General features: G+C 48.9%; 1 protein-coding gene across 5 annotated transcripts in view; it reads left to right on the forward strand.

Moving 5' to 3' along the window:
• Sh (Potassium voltage-gated channel protein Shaker) overlaps nt 1-17866 on the forward strand; it is a 720765-nt gene that overhangs the window by 342355 nt on the left and 360544 nt on the right. The window lies entirely within an intron of this gene.

Genomic DNA, 17866 nt, shown 5'->3' on the forward strand with positions numbered 1-17866 from the left:
AGTGTGTCTGTGTGTGTGTAGCGGAAGCATTGAATGATGGCGGGAGATTTTGAGAGAATACATCTACTGTAGCAAGGTTTATGATTACGTACACACACCTACTGTAGCATGGTTTATATGTGTATATATCTGGCGTTGTATATGAATTATCCCGGAACTATTTCACGCGGCGTAGTGAAGGTATTAGCATCTGGGCAGTGAGTGAGGGACGCCGGGTGAAGAAGGTCTCAGTGACTGAGTGTGTGTGTGTGTACAAAAATGACATTGTACCAGCCATTGCAACATTGTACCAGCCGTTGGGACTCGCATAGACCTGGAGGTAATTGAACGAGAGGTCAGCAAGATGTTGTCCAGTACTCGTAGAGTCACGCGCCCCTCTGGAGGGTGATTGTAACGAGTGGTGCTCTGTTGACAACTGGGCTGGCAAGCCGGTCGTATCCATGGCCTTTTTGAAGTCGACACTTCGTCTTATCTTGCAATTTACGTCGTTAATGGCGTTGACTCGTAGCTCAAATTTCACGGTAGGAAACGCGTACTCTCCTCGGCACAGGGTGTGGTACATGTTATATGCAGACTAAGGCCAAGTTTGACGGCCAATTTAGCGGAAGTATGTATAGGTTGGTGGGGGTTCGAAGAGACGGGTTGGGTCCGACGTGGTTCGAGGTAGCGAGCGAGCGAGCAGCGATGGAGGGGGAGGGAGGAGGATATGAGCGGCTTGCTCTCACGAGAATCGTGAATCTATTATTCCAGTTTTCCTGCCAAGTGGAGCAGAGATATCGGGTTGGAGATGATCCGGGAAGGGTATGCTGTCTTTTTTTTATTTTTTGTCCTCATGAATGTTGTTATAAAGTCTCGCACTGAGGGATGAATACACAGAAGATGCGCATTGATCTACGAGCCATTGTCAGTCATGTGCTTGTTTTGACATTTCCACACTTCAAACATCCCCCTTCCGTACGTCATGGTTTATTCGTGTGTTTGGTGCCAAGTTCCGCCTCTCTTTTATGCTCGGCAGCGAAGTTTTTTCGGTGCATGGCGGCGGTACTCGGCTAGCAAGCGCAGAGGCGCGTGGCTTGTGTGAAGGGTGGTTGGACTAGAGAGAGAGAGAGAAGGGGTGGGGTCGATACCTTTTCAAAGTGATCTTAGGGTTGTTTCGTGCCCACGTGTCAGGGTTTGATGGTAGTTAGACCACATCATACCATTTGTTATTTGATCATGTGATTTTATTAAAGGTTGTTATCAGTAGCGCACTTTTCGTTATGATTGTGGTATCTGCGTATTGACGGGTAAGTAAACATGGCCTATCATTGTTTGAGAGTACAAGATGGTGGGTCAGTGTTATTATTTATTTCTGAATGATACGCGATTCAATGTTTACCTCAGATCACCTACTTTGCTGAGGTTGTTGTAGCCACACTCATGGTTGGCAGGTATAATTTGAAAGGAGACACGTAGTTACGTCTTCTAACTTGAGTACAATTCAGCCATCGGCGTAAGTCCATGGTGGAACAGTATTTACTCCAGTCGGTTATCAATTTGAATATTATTTCCATTATAACCACAGAGAGAGAGAGGTATTTCAAGCGTAATATATTTATATTTTTACATGGTTTCCACACTTAATGACATGATAAGGTGAATGAGTTCTGCGTTTTGAATTCTGTACACTTTACAGTTAAGTTTAGGAATGTCTTTGAATGTGTTTGTGTGTATTATTCATAATTGACTGAGTTTTAAAAAAGGCATTTTTATTCTACTTTTTTTTTTCGTTTATTTCGAGATATTCAACGCGACGCGTTTTCTTTTTCCAGCGGTGTAACTGCGTCCAGATTAAACATTCAAAAGACACGGAATTTTTATTTCCGTGAGAGGTAACGATTACTGAAAAGCCCTCCTGTGTTAGGTGATATATATGAAAAGTGTTTTTTGTTTTTTCCAACATTGTTGTGTGACATGCAAAGGCGATTTTTTTTTCTGTTTTTTTTTTAGGGGAGTTTATATGTATTATAGAAAACGGTTCGTAATTGAACCTCCCATCCGCCTGTTTCTGTTATTACCGGTTTTTTTTTATTTTGTCTTAGTTGACGAAGGCATTGAACATGTAGCCAATAACAGATACGCTTTATATTCTCTCTCTCTCTCTCTCTCTCTCTCTCTCTCTCTCTCTCTCTCTCTCTCTCTCTCTCTCTCTCTCTCTCTCTCTCTCTCTCTATCTATCTATCTATCTATCTATCTATCTATCTATCTATCTGTCTCATATTCTCACACTGCAAATAGTGTTCGTGAGCGCGTTCAACACACGGCCAATCATGGGTTAAAGATGACTGTATACCATGAAGTTTTTTGGCTTCAAAGTAAGAACACCCCTTAAAAATGGGAGCGCACATGTGTGTTTATTGTGAGCGTGTGTGTTTGTATTGGTCGAATATTTTCGTGATTTTCGTAGTGTTTGTCCTCTGTGTGTATGCGTTTCTGTTGGACTGCGTTGTTGCGCGTGCTGTGTCTGCATGTGCATGCACGAGGCCCTTTGCTTGTGTCAGCATAAATCATCGTGTCGTCGTTCGTAGATAAATGAACCCGAAAGGGGTCGATGATAAATGGGGAGAGAGAGATCTCGCTTGTATTTCTTCCATACTTTTAAGAGACACGGAAACTGGCCTCATTAATCTCCCCCCCCCCCCCCCCCCCTCCTTATCTTGGCGGTGGCCTCTGAATATCTGCATACCTTCCCAGCCTTCGGATAGTATACTGTTTAGTAAGCAGTTTGAGTTGTCCTTACACCAAACTGCTGCTTGAAGGTACGCGAGGAGTGGTGATGGAGGGAGACCTGGGAGGAGGATGTGTAGCCATGAAGAGCGACCTTATATGTTCTTAAGGTTAAAAAAAGTTAATTTCAGACGTTAAACGACACATTGATGATTTCTTGGAGTAATTGATGAATACATTTGGGACTTGTTGGTGTGCGGTTTGACCCCCACTGAGTTCCCATGGCTTAGTTGTTGTACATTTACGGAAATTCAATGAGGTGGGGTTTTCGGTGATTAATTAGAGGTGGCCGTTCGTATATAAAGTTCAGGCCCATCATTCAGAAAGGTTACACAGACGTGCCCCGAAGGGCGAACCGTTGATCTTTGAAAACCGGGGATTAATTAATTCCTGAAAAGCAAAAGGGATTTGTGATTATGCGATTATTTTTTGTATCCGACTTGTCTGGTCGTCTGTTATCTGGGGTTTTTTTTTCGGGTAATCGCTCGGTAGTGATCACAGACAGACAAGGAGACGGACAAAGAAAGCACTAAACATGTATTTTAGGCACAAAAAAAAAACAAAGAAGCAAAGGTGCTTTACCACATAACCCTCATGAGCCCTTCTACAGCGGCTCCTACAGGGCCAAGGCTGTGCTACAACCAGTAGCAGGGTAAGGAATGAGCCCTTAAGAGTGAGTTCGTCGACTGATGTTATATATATATATATATATATATATATATATATATATATATATATATATATATATATATATATATATATATATATACTCCCATCGCGTCGTTACCACCAGCAGGAGGAGTCCGGTAGCGCCCGCAAGAAGCATGTAGACAAACGAAGCGCCCGGTGGAGGGAGACCTCACTGATGGAGAGATAGTCTCTCACTGCCTGAGAGATACTCTCTGATGGAGAGAGAGAGTCTCTCACTGATGGAGAGATGAGATAGTCTCACTGATGGGGATTTAGTCTCTCACTAATGGAGAGATAGTCCCTCACTGATGAGAGATGGTTCCTCACTGATGAGATAGTCTCTCACTGCCTGAGAGATACTCTCTGATGGAGAGAGAGAGTCTCACTGATGGAGATAGTCTCACTGATGGGGATTTAGTCTCTCACTAATGGAGAGATAGTCCCTCACTGATGAGAGATGGTTCCTCACTGATGAGAGATGGTTCCTCACTGATGGAGAGATAGTCTCTCTCTGATGAGAGATAGTTCCCCAAGCGATGCCATAGATACTCTTATTCGAAGATCGAAGAGAGAGAGAGAGAGAGAGAGAGAGAGAGAGAGAGAGGCCAGCAGAAGACCGACGGACAATGATGTGATTCCCAGGACGTCTCGGGGAAGGTTCATTACCGCCCTGCGAGGCCCTTTTAATTGTCTGCCTAATGACTAGTCGATCCCTGAGACCGCGCGAGAGAGAGAGAGAGGCCGCTTCATTTTCGTCGTGAACTGCTGGGTCGTTTAGCGCCCCAGGCTGCCGGTGGGGGAGGGAGTTGACCACGAAGTAGTGTGTATGTGTGTGTGTGTGTCTGTGTGTGTGTCTGTGTGTGTGTGTGTGTGTCTGTGTCTGTGTGTGTGTGTGAGTCTGTGTGTGTGTGGTTTTCGTCCGCTCCTGTGTCGTCGTGGTGTGAGGAGATGTTTACGTGTGACGTGATGTTTTGATCGTTTCTCTGATGCATGAGTTATGAATGTCTTGTTCATCATGATTATATTATGATTATTGATGATTGTATAATGATTATTAATGATGATTATATGATTATTTTATTATCTATGATCATTAGCAGTAGTAACATTAATTACATTATTATTATCACCTGTTGTAACATTGATTATATAATAATTGTAGTAGTATTGATTATTATTATTATTATTATTATTATTATTATTATTATTTTATTATTTCTAAGGTAACATTTTCATGCAGAAATATCACACACACTCAAATTCGTCTTGGCTCACCAGAATCGTACCAAACTATCCTTTGTGCAATTTTGCTTTGTGGTTGATTTCTTGTTCCCTCGTAAATATAGCCGGGTACTTCTTCTTCTTCTTCTTCTTCTTCTTCTTCTTCTTCTTCTTCTTCTTCTTCTTCTATGTAGTGGTGAAGCTTTTGATTTTCTTTTCACGTCCTTTGATATTTTGGAGTGAGACATTTTTCGTCACAGACTTTGATATTTTGGAATGAGACATTTTACGTCACAAACTTTGATATTTTGGAGTGAGACATTTTACGTCACAGACTTTGATATTTTGGAGTGAGATATTTTACGTCACAGATATTTTTCTTTACGGGCTACCATACGTGATGGGTAAAATTCCTCTGATTACATAATGCTGGTCTTGTATTGTACTGTACCGAGAGGACTCAGACCTACAGTGTGGCACACTCGATCTCATCGCCTTAAACTGCTTGTTTGTTGTTCTGTTGTATGAATTACGAGACTTTGATTATTTATATATTTTAACAGCAGCATACCATTATGTCCCTTCGAGGCTAGATGGCTGGGGTGATGGTAGATGCGAGAGGCTCTCACGGATTGTGGTAAAGGCAAGACAAAGAGATGTTTCCCTCCCTCACCTCACCTCACCTCACTCCCTCACCTCACTCCCCAGCACCCTCCCGGCGCCCCTCCTCCGGTCTCTTTCCTCTGTTGTCTTGTCTAGGAAGTGGAGAGTCGCTAATATTCCTTTTAAGACGAATTTCAAAGGAAATGTGTTGGAGGTTAGCAGGGCAGGAACCCTGCCGACTGCAATCTTTTAAGTTCCTCCCAGAAGACGCGGTACGGTTCTTTGAGCACGACGGTGCGGTACGGCCCTAGAGCACCACGGTACGGTACGGCCCTAGAGCACGACGGTACGTATGGCCCTAGAGCACGACGGTACGTACGGCCCTAGAGCATGACGGTACGTACGACCCTAGAGCACGACGGTACGTACGTCCCTAGAGAACGACGGTACGTAAGGCCCTAGAGCATGACGGTACGTACGTCCCTAGAGCACAACGTGGGCGTGACCTAAGTCAGTCCTGGCCTTATGACGTGACCAACAAGGGTCGGGATTGAAAGCCTCAGCCGACGTAACCCTCAAGCGTCGTGCTACCGTCGCTCTCGGGGAGTTGCCTGACGGAGTGAGGGAGGGAGATGCTGGGACTCTCATCTCCGAGAGAGAGATGCTGGGACTCTCATCTCCGAGAGAGAGATGCTGGGTCTCTCATCTCCGATTCAACGGCGGGGTTGCGGATGTGGGAGACAGTGTGGAGAGAGAGAGAGAGAGAGAGAGAGAGAGAGAGAGAGAGAGAGAGAGAGAGAGAGAGAGAGAGAGAGAGCAGGATGTGCTGGGGGGGGGGGGGTGAGGGAGGAGGAGTCAGCGGTAGGAGCCACGGTCGCGCCAGTGAGGGACCAGGAGGTTGGAGGATTGTCTCGTCGCACAAGACTCTGGGGGGAGGGAGGGAAGGATGAGTCTCATCTGAATGGGATGTGATCTTCCTCATTAGGGAGGTGGAGAGGGAGGGACGGAGGGGATGATTTGGAGGTTCTGTCCCATCTTAGAAATGGAGGGAAAGTTCTCTTGTCAGAGGTGGAGGGAAGGATACGTCTCATCTTAGAGGTGGAGTGTGGGACCTATCGCATCTCAAGAGGTGGAGGGAAGAGTCTGTCGCATCTCTGAGACGGAGGGAAGGGTCCTCCTCATCTCTGAGACGGAGGGAAGGGTCTGTCGCATCTCTGAGATGGAGGGAAGGGTCCTCCTCATCTCTGAGGTGAGGTGTTTCTCGTCTCATCTCGCAAGCTTGGTGAGAGGGTCGATCTCACGTCAGAGACAAGAGGTTCCGTTTTCATTCGAGAGGCGAAGTGTGAGGTGTTTCTCATCTGAGGCTCCGGGAGGAGGAGGAGGAAGAGGAAGGAGGAGGGTGTATAAATAGAATAGATTGAGGAGTGTGTGTGCGTGTGTGTCTCATTTTAGAACTGGGGAGGAATGAAGAAATATGTTTGTTTTGTTTTTTTGTCGTTAGGCGGAAAGAGAGAGAGAGAGAGAGAGAGAGAGAGAGAGAGACTCGTCTCGTCTCGTCTCGTCTCGTCGCATCTCTCGGGTGGGTCTCGGACCAGCCAGCGGAGTGGCAGGGGTGGTGGCCAGCCAGTCTGTGGTAGGCTCTCTCCCCCCCTTTCCCTGGGGAGGCCCCCAGAGAGGAGATGGCCCCACTGCCATCTGGAAGGGCCTGAGAGAGAGAGAGAGAGAGAGAGAGAGAGAGAGAGAGAGAGAGAGAGAGAGAGAGAGAGGTGGTTGTTGAGGTCTCTCTCTCTCTCTCTCTCTCTCTCTCTCTCTCTCTCTCTCTCTCTCTCTCTCTCTCTCTCATCAGCGAGGGTTCTGCAGGTGGGGGCATGACGTCACGACCCACCGTCTGGGTTAGTGTGTGGTGACGTCATGACCACCCCCTCCACCGTCTAGGCTGGTGCAGTGTGTGATGACGTCATGACCCGCCGTCTAGCATTGATGCAGTGTGTTTGTTTGTGTGTCTGTAGTAGTAGTAGTAGTAGTGACGTCATTATCCGCCGTCTAGCCTGATGCAGTATGATGACGTCATGACCCGCCGTCTAGCCCGATGCAGTATGATGACGTCATGACCCGCCTTCCTCCTTGGTGCCTCGTGTGACGTCATGATGACCCATTACGGCAGCACTGAGACGCGTAGTAGTCGTAGGCCCTGGGACTGACTTATCCCAGAGAGTGCTGGCTCCGGGATATATCCCAGCATGAACCACCTGGCTCTCTTATTTGCCTCCTGTATGCCTAAAGCCTTACGTGAAAGTCTTCATCAACATCGCTGGAACTGGGAATTGCATTTTCTTGTTTTACTCTTACCGTTGTTGTGCGAGGTAGCGTTGGACTTGTTTACCAAATGGCGTCGTAGCTACGTCTCTCTGCGTCGTATATCATCTGGGTGGTAAATTCCTTTCTTTTATCTCTCCCCTCTCCTCCCCTGATGATGTGATTATTACACGAAAGTGCACTTGGGAACTTGTGTTTCATTTCCCCACGGTCATAAAGGAATATATATATATATATATATATATATATATATATATATATATATATATATATATATATATATATATATATATATAATGATAACATAACGTGAGGTAGAAGAAGTATGCCTTGGTTAGGGCCATCTCGGACAAGATGGTAAAGTGTGAGGAGGAATGAGTGTAGTGAGGATAGATCAGGAGATCATGAGGCAAGGGAGGTGTTTGTGGCCTCGACTCCTCGCCCCTAAAGGTGATGGAAGGAAGGCGAAAGGCGGAAATGTATTCTACAACGTCGACGTGTACGAGAGAGAGAGAGAGAGAGAGAGAGAGAGAGAGAGAGAGAGAGAGAGAGAGAGAGAGAGAGAGAGAAATGTATCGCAACGGCCACACCTCTTCGTGTGGCTGCTGTTCCCACTTGGAATCTATGGGAGCCACAGACACACGGGTGTACCAGGGGCGACAAGGGATTCTGCCACACACGCACGCACGCACACAGACTCTCAGTTGGGCAGTGGGTGTGTGTGTGTGTGTGTGTGTGTGTGTGTGTGTGTGTGTGTAGCGCGTCACACTAGGTCTCCTCAACACCCACTTACACCTCGTTCCGTATACCGTCGTGCCCCTGAACACACCCCCTCAGGTCATCCTACTCCTCTCCCACCGCTCCTCCACCTGGGGCCGAGTCCTCCTAGGGCCGAGTCCTCCTAGGGCTGAGTCCTCCTAGGGCCCAGTCCTCCTAGGTGTGAGTCCTCCTAGGGCTGAGTCATAAGGGAGGAGGCGTCCGTCCCTCTGCCTAAGCCCGTGTTATCATCATCCCCCGAGGCCAGCTCCATCAGCCGTCGCTCCATAGGGGGAGCTACAGGAGCGGGGGAAGGGGATCCGGAGGAAGAAGGGGGGGTTTAGGGGGTGACGAGGGAGGCGGCGGCGGAGGGGGAGTGTGTGGGGAGTTAGAGGAGGAAGGGAGTGCGCAGGCAGGGAGGAGGGAAAGCAAGGAGCGGCAGATCATGGTGGCTGACTCTGTCGGTCATCATCAATCTCAGATCCAGAGGGCCGCCTTCTGATCCTGTTTGTCTCGTGCAGCGCCGTTATGCTCTTAGCTCGTGCATTATATATGTTTATATATATATATATATATATATATATATATATATATATATATATATATATATATATATATATATATATATATACTTATCCCTGGGGATAGGGGAGAAAGAATACTTCCCACGTATTCCCTGCGTGTCGTAGAAGGCGACTATAAGGGGAGGGAGCGGGGGGCTGGAAATCCTCCCCTCTCGCTTTTTTTTTTTTAATTTTCCAAAAGAGGGAACAGAGAAGGGGGCCAGGTGAGGATATTCCCTCAAAGGCCCAGTCCTCTGTTCTCAACGCTACCTCGCTAATGCGGGAAATGGCGAATAGTATGAAAGAAAGAAAGATATATATATATATTCTCCACAAAGAGGCTTCCGTTCTTTGTCACGTCTGCGTGTTGCTCGAAGTCCATTTGAGAGAAAGCGAGTGAGTGAGTGAGTGAGTTAGACCATCTGCTTGCGACAAGGTTGTAAACCAGAAAGACAGAGGTAGCTTTTTGGCTCAGAGAGAGAGAGAGAGAGAGAGAGAGAGAGAGAGAGAGAGAGGTGAACGTGTAGACATATTTCTATGTGGCCTCGTATCTTGGGAGACCACTTCTTCCACCCCCTTCCTCCATCCGTCCGTCCGTCCGTCGTAAGGAGTCGCACAGGATCGCACTACATAACGTCTGGGTCGTAACTTGTAAACTGTGAAGTCGTTTCCCAATTCCTTGAAAAAGAAGAGAAAGAATAAAAGTCTTTAAGACATCCCTCTCCCAGCCCAACCCTGTAGTGTCGATTTTTGCCTGAGTCACGCCCCCCCCCCCCCCCTCCCCCCCCCCATAACAAGGTTTAATCGGTATCGTAACTTGCGAGGAAATTCGACCTTCTGTATCTGTACCTGTTAGTGCCTCTCCACACACACACACACACACACACACTCACACACACACATCACCCCCCCCCACCAATGGTGTAGGTCACCCTGGCCTGCATTTCACATCTTCCCTTGAGGGAAAAAAATTATTAATCCTCGCTTGGCTCCTTCACCTGTTCGTCCTTTTTTTTTCTTTTAGAAAGTGATAGAACAGGAGGGGAGAAGGATTCCCAGCGAAGCGCCCCGCCCCCCGCCGCCGCCCCCACTCCCTCCCTCTCTACTCTGGCTCCTCTGATTCGTTTTCTACCACAGGCAGGCAGGCAGGGAGGAGGGGGAACGTGGGCAGTATTCTCTTTTTCCCCCTCCTTAATCTCTAGGGATAACATGTAATCAACAGTGGCGTTGTCCTCTCGTTCAGTGCCAATTTCCTGCAGGACGACACACATTTTACTGGTGTCTTGTAATTTACAGACTCTCCCTCCCTCCTTCCCTCCCTCCCTCCCTCGCTCCCTTCCTCCCTCCCTCCCTCCCTCCCTCCAGTGTGTGTAAATGTAAGGGCAGTCTGCTACATATTGTGTGGCGGTTTGCAGGTAACTGAGGGTGTCTGTTCCTCACCCCGACGCTATGCAGTAGTGTTCACTGATGTGCACTGTGTGTGTGTGTGGGTATGTTTGATTTTGCGCTGGGAGGTTCATCCCACTGTCTGACGTAGCTGTGACTTAATTGAAACGTAACCTTGATTTAAGATGTAAGTTGGTCATTTCTGCCCGCATTGTAGCAGCGAATGAGTGTTAGGTAGCTTACTAGAATTTAAGTCATCCTTTTTTTTTCAAGATTTTGGGTCATTCTATCTCTGTCTCTCTCGCTCCTCTTCTCGTAGTGCACAGACTTTGTGACTCAATTTTTCGTTTTACTTCTCTACACACAGTCGTCCACTCTAACACACACACACACACACACACACACACACGCGCGCGCGCGCGCGCGCGCACACACACATTTAAGGCAGAACTGTTTTTCCCGATTCGGTTTTATTAGCAAGAATGCTATTAATGCAGATGTTCGGCGCTCATGATGCGCGCGCCAGACACAGAACCATTTTCCAGAAAGATATTACGTCGTAATGATCGCTTCCCCCTCCCCACACCCCGGCCCCCTCCCCTCCATGCCGGAATGTCTGTCTGTTTGTAGCTCTGTTGTGCATTGCGCATGAGGCTCGGTGACGGAGGGGGTAAGTGGGGCGCCTTTGTTAACGAGAGCTCCTCTTCGCCGATTTCCTTTCTGTAGATGGAGTGAGCGAACGGGCATTTCATTGACACATGCGTATGTCAGACATCTGTGTCGTTGTTGCATCTGTAGATGGAGCGAGCGAACTGGCATTTCATGACACATGCGTATGTCAGACATCTGTGTCGTTGTTGCATCTGTAGATGGAGTGAGCGGAGGGGTATTTCATTGACACATGCGTATGTCAGACGTCTGTGTCGTTGTTGCATCTGTAGATGGAGTGAGCGGAGGGGTATTTCATGACACATGCGCATGTCAGACATCTGTCGTTGTTGTATTCGTCTACGTGTGATGATAATGTAAGTTATTGCCCCTAATCCACCTTTCAGTAAGGGGTTCTGGTGTTGCCCTCGATCTGTCTTTCCACGGGTTTCTGCGGTTTTAAAGTAACAGGGACTGGATGGATCCCCTTTTGAGGCGTGATGCTCTTCGGCGTGACAGTTGTGTGTTGCAGCACCCAGCGGTGTGGCAGCCTATCTCGCGCGGTCGTAACCTCAGGCAGGCAGAGTCTGGTAACACCTGTCTGTCTGCTTATGCACATATGTATGTGTATACATACGTATGTATATGTATGGCGTTACTGGACTCCCCTTTGCGTCTTGGATGGCCTCGGGGGGAGAAAAGGACACTTCCGTTGAAGAACTCCTTACACCGAAGGAGTCCATCATTTCCCTGTAACTGGATGCGGCGCAGGCTTGAAGTTGCAAGATCCCCGGAAATGGGGTTTTAGGTAGATACAGTTAGAAAAAATAGTGATAATTGGTATCAGTGATATTTGGTATCACTAATGACAAAAGTAGAAAGGATAAACTGTCATGGAGAAGAAGGTAGGGACATCAGACGAGGTTAGACGAAGAGAGAATACCTGGAATAACAGCATTCCAGTGAGTCCCGGTTGTATAAAGAGCTAGAGAGAGGTGCCGTCCCATGAAATCTTTACCAGGTACAGAACTGGAAGACTGGACAGACCACTGGAAGATGCATGGAAGACTGGACAGACCACTGGAAGATGCATGGAAGACTGGAAAGACCACTGGAAGATCCAGTCTTCCACAATAGAACTGGAATGGAAGATCCTGTCGTCCAGAATAGATCTGGAATGGAAGATTCAGTCTTCCAGAATAGAACTGGAATGGAAGAGCCAGTCTTCCAGATTAGAACTGGAAGAGCGACGTCGATGCTTCTCACTGACGGGCTCCAAAGCCCCTGGAAACGATGGTGACGTGCAGGTAGCACTTCGACTCCGCTCCCGTGTAACCCTTCCGTCTACGAGGTCCAGGTTCCTGGCGGGGCTGGAAGACGGGGCAAGACCGGCCCTGCTTTAGTTAGGGTCGGTGTATTGACAGTGTGGTGAACCTGATGGGTCTGTGGGCAAGTCCATGTGGGAGGCCGGGATGGTCGTGGAATTGGTCTGCAGGGAGGAGAGGGTGTCTTGTTTTATGAGGGGGAGGGGGGCGGGGGGAAGTGTGAGTCGTTTACTCTCTCTCTCTCTCTCTCTCTCTCTCTCTCTCTCTCTCTCTCTCTCTCTCTCTCTCTCTCTCTCTCTCTCTCTCTCTCTATCGTTCTGCACACACACACACACACACACACACACACACAAACATTTCCAGTAGGGAAGCTCTGTCGGTATTTGGAAAAGAGTTGGGGCGCAAGGGGTCTGATGAGATGGTGATTGGACCTCGATGGAAGGGAGTTTAATGTCCAGGAGGGAGGAAAGAAAGATTGGGGGTGGGGAGGAGGCGGGATTTGAAAGGGGGATTGAAGAGTAATCAATCGTGGGAGTAGAGTGATGGGGAATGGGTTGGGTGGGTGGTAGGTGTGGAGTGGTATGTATAGAGTCATTGGAGACGGTTAGGGTGATCCAACTTTTCTCTGAAATTGGCCATGATTAGCACTTAGGGGGGAAATGGATTTTTCCCCTTTTTTAGGGAAGGACTGACGAGCAGACCGGGTCGTAATAGACAGACAGACTGACCGACCGATGCTCTCCAGTCGCGAAGGCGATGGTATATCCAGCCACGAAGGTGATGGTAATTCTGGAAACGAAGGTGATGGTAATTCCAGTCACAAAGTTGATGGTAATTCTGGAAACAAAGGTGATGGTAATTCCAGTCACAAAGTTGATGGTAATTCTGAAAACGAAGGCGATGGTAATTCTAGAAACATCAAACTTGGTGACATATGTGTGTGTCTGTGGTTCATGACTCCATTGTGTCTGGGGGGCGTCATGTCAGTAGTAAGTCACTCGCTTCACTTTGCGTTGGCCCGAACGATGTTATTTTTTTTTTCCCGATGGTCTTACGCATTCCAGGACCTGCGTCCGTCCTCATGTGTGCCTCGCGGTTCCCTTCTCCTCTCCAGGCGCCTCCGCCGGCCGCCCCCCCCTAATCTTTACTAAGGCTACTGCCGGAGCGGGTGCTCGAACCCATTTTCTATCCCCCCGCCCACGAGTGTGTTTTTACCCATTTACATGATTACTTTCTTATCTCGTTTCCTCCGCTGGCTTTTATTTTTTCTCCTCCTCGAGGACGTCTCTCTCTCTCTCTCTCTCTCTCTCTCTCTCTCTCTCTCTCTCTCTCTCTCTCTCTCTCTCTCTCTCTACCGGATTGAAGATAATGTCTGGGGGAATGTCGAAGCCACGACATCTGCAGGTCAGTATTTTTTTTTTCTTTTTTTCACGTCCCAGTGAAGGAATACCCCTCTCTCACCCCTCACCTCCCCTCACCCCTCACCTCCCCTCACCCCCTCACCCAGTGTTGCCACGGCGACGGGATGGTGGTGGTGGGAAGAGGTTGGGGGGGGGGGAGGTGGTCAGCGTCGTCTTGCCGCGTCGTCGTCAAGGCAACGAGCGAGAGAGAGAGAGAGAGAGAGAGAGAGAGAGAGAGAGAGAGAGAGAGAGAGAGAGAGAGAGACAGAGACAGAGAGAGGTAAAGCATCTTGGGCTCTGTCGTGTTTGTGGGAGCGGATTTCCTGTATTGTCGTGGAGGAGGAAGGACACCGCGCGTCTTTTCGTCGTGTCCGCGTTCGGCGTTGCCAGTGGGAGACCCGGCATTCCCCCCTTCTCTCTCTCTCTCTCTCTCTCTCTCTCTCTCTCTCTCTCTCTCTCTCTCTCTCTCTCTCTATCTATCTATCTATCTATCTATCTATCTCTCTCTCTCTCTCTCTCTCTCTCTCTCTCTCTCTCTCTCTCTCTCTCTCTCTCTCTCTCTCTCTCTCTCTCTCTCGTCGAGATAGCGCGAGATAAGTCTCCCGTTGCGCTGGACCGTTGAGATTGCCCTCCCGTTCTGCCGGAGAGATATAGACCGTTTTTTTCATGTGTCGTTCAACGGGAGGCGGCTTCTGTTGTGTCTTTGTCGTTGTCGAGGGTTAGAGGGTGGGGAGGTGGGGTTAGGAGCCAGCTGTCGTCTCGTTAACGATCAGAGAGACGACGACTGTATGGACTTCAGGGGACGACAGGAATCTGTCCCGTGTTGTCGTCGTGTGTGATGAAACGCTCTAGTTTGCTCTTGGGAGACAGGGCCTTCCTGATGTGTCGTTGTAACGGGAAGACCAGACCTTCCCGTTTACGCCTCCGTAACAACGGATAAAGGGTCGGAGGTGTGGGGGGGAGGGAAACCTTCTGTTTTGGTGTCTTAGTAACGGGAAAGAGAGAGAGAGAGAGAGAGAGAGAGAGAGAGAGAGAGAGAGAGAGAGTGCCAAAAATCTGTTGCGCCGTTATGGTAACTGCAGAGAGGACGTTCCGTTGGAGTCTCGCTAACGGGAGAGAATGAGAGAGAGAGAGAGAGAGAGAGAGAGAGAGAGACCTACCTACCTACCTGCTCACTGCCACGAGATTTCGCCATTAAGTAGAGTTAGTGGCGGCCGGGCGCCGCCACTATTGCCTGTTGAACAATACTGTTAGTCTCTGCTGACACGCACATGGCACAGGGAGAGGGAGAGAGAGAGAGAGAGAGAGAGAGAGAGAGAGAGAGAGAGAGAGAGAGAGAGAGAGAGAGAGAGATCCCTTAATTTCGCCGTGGTTGGGTGAGTGTCAATTCGTTTTTTAATGGCTCTGGGGGGCGCAAGGAAGGGGCTGTAACTGTATTTGCTCGATGGCAGCAGCGTAAATAACTGTATATAGTAACTTCACGGATGCAGTATGCCCCCCTCCCCCTCTCCTGTTGTGCCGCGCTCGTGGACAGAGCCGTTGTTTCCGTTGGCACACAACGGGAAGTTGGTAGCACCGAACGAAACAAGAGAATCAGACCATCAATTGAGCAATGCGGATCAACTCTTTAACGGGAGATGGTGGATAGTTACGTTGCTCCCTTAGTCAACGGAAGAACGGACCGTTTAAACTCCCGTTAACCCCAGGAAATAACAGATTTGTGGGGGTAGCGGGGTGGAATGTAGGTAAGGTAGTATGGGGTTTACCAAGAAGTAACGTGTTGATAGACAGGCCAACGAGGGATACAGGGATAGAAGAACGAGACATAGTTAGGAGTGGCACCGTTGGCTTGGGTGGGGGGGAGGGGAAGGTTTGGTGTGGTGTGGAAGGAGGAGGAGGAGGAAGAGGGATTGTGGGATTAGGGGGGTGAGGAGCAGCAGAGGTGGTGTATGTGGCGGGCGTGTCATGGGAGAGCCACTGGCGTATTGAACACCAGTGTCCGTGGTTACCAAGTCCTCGTATACACCTTTAGTGACCATGGCTCATGCTGGGATACATCGTGTCTGTGTGTGTGTCTGTCTGTGTCTGTCTGTCTGTCTGTGTGATGTGGGTTTTTTTTTTTATGTTTTTTATAATTGTTGATACGTGCGTGGGAGTGTAAATGAATTTATAGATTTATTGTTTATGTGTTATCCAAATGTACTGGCTTTCTTATATATCATATCCTTGATATGCAGACATGTACAGTATGATAAGTGAAAAGCATACACACACACACACACACACACACACACACACACACACACACACACACACACACACACACACGGAGGTCAAGGGGATGCATGTGTCAGAAGTGGAGGGAGGATGGGGTAGGGGAAGACTGAATAAACATGGAAGGATGGAGTGAAGAAGACTATGAGGTATCGGGGCTTGAACGTTCCGGGGTGGGGGAAGAAGAGGGGCGTGCATTGGATAGAATGAATTGGACGTGTGTGTGTGGTATATGGGGGATGACGTGCCGTCAGGGGGAGCTGAACGTAGGCATACGAGGCGGTCAAGACGAATCGTACAGTTAGTAGTGGTGTTTGGGGCTCGGATGCGGATGGTAGGATGTGGTTTCGTTGCGTTATGTTTGATAGATAGGAAATAGATGGATGTATGTATGAGAGTAAGGCCATTTTTCGTCTGTTCCCGGCGCCACCTGCCCGAGATGGGAAAGGCAGCTATGTATCTGTGTGTGTGTGTGTGTGTGTGTGTGTGTGTGTGTGTGTGTGTGTGTGTGTGTGTGTGTGTGTGTGTGTCTGTGTGTGTCTGTGTGTCTGTATATTTAGAGGATTCTTTCCCCAGAGGCTCATTTATCTCTTCCTGCCGCTACATCGCTTACATGGGAAATAGCCAGCACTGTTTAAAAAAACAATACAATATATATATATATATATATATATATATATATATATATATATATATATATATATATATATATATATATATATATATATGCAGAGTAAAGGACTGCATGAGTGTAAACCTCTCTCCCTGTAATATCCTTTTATTAATCACCTCCAGTAATCACCACTGGTAATCACCTCCAGTAATCACCACTAGTAATCACCTCCAGTAATCACCTCTAGTAATCACCACCTTACGCCTAGTACGGTCGACCCCTGAGCACGTCTTTCCTCCCCTCCCCAAGGTGTTGCACGTTCGGCCATGCTGCAGGGTAATGTGGGCCACACGTCCTAGTGTATGACGGTCATCAGACGCTCGTGGCTCAGCGCGCCATCGAACCTGGCCACAGACAGACAGACAGACGACCAGAGGGTGGGGCACAGACAGACGGACGACCAGTGGGTGGGCACAGACAGACGCAGACATGGACCAGAGGGTGGGGCACAGACAGACACAGACATGGACCAGAGGGTGGGGCACAGACAGACACAGACATGGACCAGAGGGTGGGGCACAGACAGACGCAGACATGGACCAGAGGATGGGGCGCCCACAGATAGACGTGGAAGCGGAGGGTGGGGCGCTCACAGACACAGACAGACAGGCAGACATGAACCAGAGGGAAGGGCACAGATAGGTAAACGTAGGAGCAGAGGGTGGGGCGCCCATAGACAGTCAGACGGACAGACATGGATCAGAGGATGGGGCACTCACAGACAGACAGACAGAGACATGGACCAGAGGATGGGGCACTCACAGACAGACAGACAGAGACATGGACCAGAGGGTGGGGCACCCACAGACAGACAGACAGACATGGAGCTGAACCAGAGGGTGGGGCGCCCCTTGCCCCGGGTGTGTGTGTGTGGCCAGGCAGGTACAGCGCCTGGCACTATTGATCTGGCCAGGTGTGTAGTGGCCAGGTGTACACCACCCACCCACCCACCCACCCACCCACCCACCCCTGCAAGGCTGCTCCTCCACCCCCCTCCTCCCCTTGCCGCCTGGGGAAGGGGGGGGGAGGGGGGAATTTGTTCAACCGGCAAAAAAGATGACTGCATGACGGCGGCGGCGGCGCCGCAAGCGGTCCTGGCGCTAGCGGCGCCGCCGCTGGCGACGTTTGGGGGAGGGGTGTACTGTTGGGGAGGGGGGGTTGGAATATTTGGAGGGAGGGGGAGAGGGGGGATATCCGATAGCGAAGCCACACTGTTGTTGTTATTTTTGTTACGGTGGAGGTGGT

The sequence above is a fragment of the Panulirus ornatus genome, chromosome 50 (genome assembly GCF_036320965.1).
Source record: "Panulirus ornatus isolate Po-2019 chromosome 50, ASM3632096v1, whole genome shotgun sequence".
NCBI classification, from domain to species: domain Eukaryota; kingdom Metazoa; phylum Arthropoda; class Malacostraca; order Decapoda; family Palinuridae; genus Panulirus; species Panulirus ornatus.